At 34.5% G+C, this 6,098-nt stretch overlaps 1 pseudogene; it reads left to right on the top strand.

Annotated features, from left to right (window-relative positions):
- The first annotated feature begins 1,331 nt into the window (after positions 1-1,331).
- LOC146916115 (phosphopantothenoylcysteine decarboxylase HAL3a pseudogene) lies at positions 1,332-1,923 on the top strand (annotated as a pseudogene).
- The last annotated feature ends 4,175 nt before the right edge of the window (positions 1,924-6,098 follow it).

The following is a 6,098-nucleotide window of genomic DNA, read 5'->3' as shown; positions in this document are numbered from 1 at the left end:
CACAGGCTCCCGTCTCCATTGTTTCTCCATTTTTTGGGTTGAACTATTTTTCTTGATATTGGCAAGGTGTCTCTATTTGTTTGAATTTACCTTTATGGTCAATTCTACATATATTGGTAATGCAGCCATAGTTAGGCTTTTCTCTTCAGCTCTTGTTTGAGAAAAGGTGAATCTGACATTTCTCTGAAACATGCAATCAGGGTTTACACACTCATTAGTCGTTAGGACTGCTATAGAGCCGTAAAGAAAATGTTGTTTTCTGATTTGCCTTGTTCAGAACATCCCCTTTCAATGATGCTAAGAATATTTTTCAAAAATCTCATGTGATACGCCCATCGTTTCCAATTAAAGAAAATTGAACAAGTTAATTCCTAACTTAACTTTTCCATGTGTTTTAGTCGCGTGTTAATACAGATATGATTTTTCTTCATTTCTTTCTCCAAAATTAATCAGCATCTTAACGTCTTCCAATTTTGTTTTAATATGGCATACGATCTCCTAACCCCAAGAACTCAGGAAGCATTCGCAAATCTACTTTGTAAATTTTTGCAATTGTTTTCAAAACTTGAAATTGGCTTATCTGCATTAAGTCAATAGGTTTAGAAGGAGCCATTGTTTGATCCACTAGAATATGTAACTACTTTGAGCTATTCGTATGTAGTGGCTGCATTAATAGTCTATTTCTCTTATCTGTCAAGCATTATGGCAATACTTATTGACAACAAATATTATTTAGCATTGCAATAACCTATTCAACCAATTGTTTTCAATAATTCTTAGTTTGAATAATTAAAATACCATGGTTAAATGTAAATTCCTTATTTGTGTAAGTCACAGTAGAATCAAGGCATGTGTGTTGTAGACAAGTAATTGCATATCAGACCTCAAAGAATAGTCAAGAAAGATGAAGAAAGCTCTTAAAATGTCAACAGAAACATTCAGAAACTAGGATAAAGATCAAATTGCATGGTTTCAAGAAATATACTTAAGTTTTTAAGTAGCAACCTATGAAGCACAAACACAGACACTGACACGGACATGTTGACACTGATAAAATTTTGAGAAAATGACATAACTCAATGTAATCACAGGTGGCAGTGTCGTGTTGGTGTCAGACACAACATGTGTCAGACCCTAAAACACACCTTTAATCAGCTGTGTCCATGCAACAAAGGCAAAAACCAATTAAGCACTGCATCAAATTTTTCAAGTATAAGTTAAGCATATTTTGTTTTGACCAAGTATAAGTTGCTTTGAAACACGGCACAAGACGAGAAGGGAAACAAGGGTTTTGAAGATCTAAGAATTCCTTTCACTTTTGTTTGATCTCAGAATCTGTCAGTTCTGTTGGAGATAATATGTCAGTGAATGCTGCTACCCCCAGGAAGCCTTGGATTTTACCCGTTACTAGTGGAAGTGTTGCTGCGGTTAACTTTGCAAATAGCTGTTGCCACTAAATCGTCTTTTCATTTTATTGAAAGAACAGCGATTCCCAAGGATGTGATTTTGTATATGGACGATGATGAGTGGTCTAGTTGGAAGAAACTTGGATATAGTGTGCTTCACATTGAGCTTTGCAAATGGACTGATATCATGGTCATTGCATCATTGTCGGCAAACACTCATGGCAATATTGCTGCAGGGTTGTGTGACAATCTACTCACATGTATCGTGCGAGCCTGGGACTACAGCAAGCCATTCTTTGTTACACTAGCCATGAACACTTTTATATGGAACAATCCTTACACAGATCGGCATCTCATCTCCATTGACGAGCTTGGTATTTCTCTCATTCCACCTGTTACAAAGAGGTCAGCTTGTCGGGATTATGGCAATGGTGCAATGGCTGAACCTTCTACCATTTACTCTACTGTAAGGCTCTTTCATGAGTCAAAGGCTCAGCAAGGTAACAGCGATGTTTAGTGGTTTACTAGGACTTCTCTGACCCCTCGATGCTATTTTATTGCTTAGTTGCTGTCAGAAAAAAAAAATACCCCCAAAATGATAATCTGAAATCATTAGAAAGTGAAAACACAGGAACATATATGTTTACAGTCCATGAGGAAGAATTGGCATGTTTGTATAGATAACAACATCTTAGACCTCACAAAAGCTTTTTCTATAACATGATATTAAAATCATATCCCAAAATGCTGAAAACTAGACTTAAATTCAGAATTTTATATGAACAGATAGCAAGAGCAAATTGAGAGCACTAACTTTTATCAAAACAGATTTTTGAGCCGAAACTTTTGTTATCAATTTAGGCATCAACGAAGCATCATGGCCAAAACACTTGTAAAGATAATCACATTTCATACCTCTAATAACTGGATATATTATTTTTTTAGGTATAACATGATATTGATATCAAATGCAAAAAACTTGAGTCAAATTCTGAATTTAATATGAACCAAAAGAAAAAGCACTAAGAAAATCGTCTTCCATTTCCAAGGTTTTAAACAACAAAGTTCACTTTTTCAGTGCAACGTATATAAAGTACAAAATAAAATCCAACGACAATCCTTCACTCATATCATAAAATTTCTGAATTAGCAATCACAATTCTTTCATCAGCTCTAATATTACAATAATTTCCTTGTTTTCTTTTCAATTTGAAAAATTGTCAAGAATATGCATAAATGCTTCCACCAAAATCACAGAAATCTATATGCACTTTGGCCTATGGAGATTTTTTACGAAAGCAGATCACCAGCCTTCTTAATTCCTCAGGGTCTGCTGATATATTTGGCTGTTTAACTTTCAATTTCAATGGCTTCAATCTAACAAAACAATGAAGTTTACTTCTAATCTAACGAGATGATGGGTGTAGTAGAACCTGCACAAATGAAATGTGTTTAACTGTACATCACTATTCTTCAACATATGCTGTTTAATTCAAAGTGTTGTTAAATAGTTTCCGTAGAGGCACTTAAACATTGTAGCACAGCGGAATTTTGAGAGATTGAGTATTGACAAGAGAGTAGACAAAAGGAAGATCTGATGAGTATTATGCAAATAAAGAAGGATACAAAATACAAAAGTGCTTACCTTAAGGGTACTTGAAGAGAGTGTCAATATCTTGATATAATTAGCCAGTGCATGTAGCCAATACATTAAGCTTGAATATGTAAGCTCAAATCTTCGATATTGTTCAACGTCAATATTTTTTTGTTCATGAAAAGAAAGGTCGCATACATCAATATTTGCTTGTTCAAGGAAAGAAATGTCGCATATAGAGACGTGGTGAATGCTATCACGCATGTGAGTGATAAAATTAAGGTTTGGACAACAAACCACAACTCTGTAACTTTCTTTTGGAATGCTACACCGCGCCTATGGTTAAGATAGAAAGCTTAGAATTTGATATGCACAGGACATTTGCATTGTGATGTAGAAACCAATGGTCAAGGACAAACTGGTTAGCTTGCTACAATTTGAAAAGGGATCAGCAATGCCATTGGCATTCGCAACAAAAGTAACATACATAAGATGCAATATTTTTAATTTTGGAAATTGCAGGGAGGTTACAAGTTTTGTCTTCAAAAAGAAAGTCATGATGGGAATCTTAAGATGTGTCAAAGATTTGCAAGAAAAGATGCAAAGGGTCCAAAGTGTAACTTGATTGGAAAATGAAACCAATTTCCAGTGTCAAATTTTCGACATTATGTGACTTATCATATAGTACGACCCTATGCACGACCTTACCTCCAGTGAAATTTTTTTTTAAAACAACTTCATGCAAAAATTGCGTTGTTGCGATGACATAAAAACCGAGCCCACAAACTTTCCGAAGTTAGAACGGTTGAGGGAGAAGTTTGAAAAATCCAATGCATGATTAACGAGGTATCTCCAAAGATCTTTCCATCTAGTCGACAATACAAAAGTTTGAACAGCTTGTTCAGTGTTCAAAAATTTCATAATATGTAGCAAAATAGAGTCATGCAAGCCACTGAGTCTATTCCTTAGCCTTTTAATTTTGGTCTCTTTCACTCTTCATTATTTTCTTCAACAAATTTAACTTGTGTCCGATTTAATTCTTTCTTGTGTGTGCTTAATGCTTTTTCAATTGAGAATCCGTATTGATATTCTTGAAATTCTTCTTTTGTTCATGGCAGTTCTAATTGCGTTTATTTCTTAATATTCTAGTTAATGAAATCAAGTATGAAGCCTCTTGTTTTCTAATTCTTTCTTTCGGGAACACCGTAACTTTAACTAGGTTAACTTACCACCGCATAACGGATTTTTACTAAGTTAATTGCATCAAAGACGAGGGGGATTGAAGAATTCCTTAATCGCCAATAAATATATTATTCACAAACGTAATCACGCATTGGACGGGCCAATCAAAACCTGCAACCCTCTTTTAATCTCTTTTCTAATTACTCATTAAATAAATTTTACTAATTTCTAAGTTGAATGACATTCCATGTGGAGAAGATATGCTTACTACTGTATTACTTGTTACAATTTAGTGTTCTTGCCAATGTGACTGGTAGATGAAAAAAGGGTCACCAGTGGTACGTAGATTGAATCTAGTCCCCCCACCACTTGTGTATTCTACATCGGAAAAAGGAACTTTTGATTGGGGGGGGGGGGGGGGGGGGGGGGGGGGGGGGGTTGGTTCTAGAGAGAAGGTCAAAAAAAATTATCTTCAGAGAGAAAATTTTAAATCAGATAATGACACTCCTAGGGGAAACACTGCTATTATTGTTTTTGACACAATCAAATACATAAATTATTTCAAGTTTTTTTGATTAATTTGAGTACAAGATTTTTAATACATACATTATTTCAAGTTTTTTGGTTAATTTCAGTACAATATTTTTTTTTTTTTGACAAAAGTACAATATTTTCGTTAGTTAAGGAATGAAACTGTTAACGTTGTGGTCATTTACAAAATCAAACAATTTAAACACATCCGTTACATCCAAAACGTCATAAGGGAAACAATAATTGATAGACAAATTTAATTAATACTAACACAATCAAACATCTGTTTAGGTTAAGAATATTGTCTAGCAAGAGTCACCAAACATAGCTTCAAACTATAAAAAACGCAATCTTAAGCGTAAATGTAAAGAGGGAATTCTCCTTAAGCATGGCTTGTAATCATCTTCAATTGAGTCAACTTCAAACTATAATATGCCTGGAATGATAATTTGAAATCATTAGAAGGAAAAAAAATCAAAATCTAAGTATTTAGCGAGAGTATCTAAGTATTTAGATTGAAATTAAAGGTAGAATTGATAAAATAGGTGTGGCACCAAGGGCATCATTTGGTGTGTTTTTTTACTGGGCAAAATACCCATGTTACTTTATCCTATCATTGGATGTAGTACTTCTTGTATTTGCTTCTGTGATTAATATATGAAATATTTTGCGGTGAAAAAAAAAAAACCAAATAATGAACTTAGTCGTGCAATAAAATAAAGCGAGAATACTGTAAGCAAACAGATTTTTGAGTCAAAAGCTAGTGACTGGTAAAATTATATATGGTCCAGAAATCCTAACTCAACCGATAAAACTACCGAAATGGTTAGTAGATGCCGTGACTGGGATTCAAAAACCGCCACTTGTGTGTCTGGGTTTATTGGGCTAAAGCTAAAATTCAACATCCTATAATCTAATCTAAAGAAATTGCTCTTTAAGTTTCCGAAATTGCTCCTAGGCACTCCAAAACTACCTTTTTACCCCCAACAACTGTCGTTCCAACTACACTTAACTGCCGAACGACATCAACCAATCATATGCCTAATTATTAGTTTGTTATGTTAGGTGCCCCCTGTTGAACTTGAAGGTCTCTGTAAGTCATCCGTGTTTCTATACATTCGGAACAGTTGGGCAAAAAATGCGTTGAATTGCCCAACTGCAGTTCACAAGCCTTAGGCTCTTAGCTTAAGCTAAATTGATTTTTTCCAAGTCTTAGGCTCTTAGCTTAAGCTAAATGGGTAAATTGATTTGCTTGTTTAAAATTTCACTCCCCATTGAAATACATTTCCTCCAAATTACAAATTTTCATCAACCAATATGAATAAGCTTGGAAAAAAAATATGTATACACAAGAACTCAGAAGAATATGTACCTGAAGGTGCATG

The sequence above is a fragment of the Medicago sativa genome, chromosome 6 (assembly GCF_051527215.1).
Source record: "Medicago sativa cultivar Bolivia chromosome 6, Bolivia_mono, whole genome shotgun sequence".
Lineage (NCBI taxonomy): Eukaryota > Viridiplantae > Streptophyta > Magnoliopsida > Fabales > Fabaceae > Medicago > Medicago sativa.
This window is presented reverse-complemented; position numbering and strand designations above follow the sequence as displayed.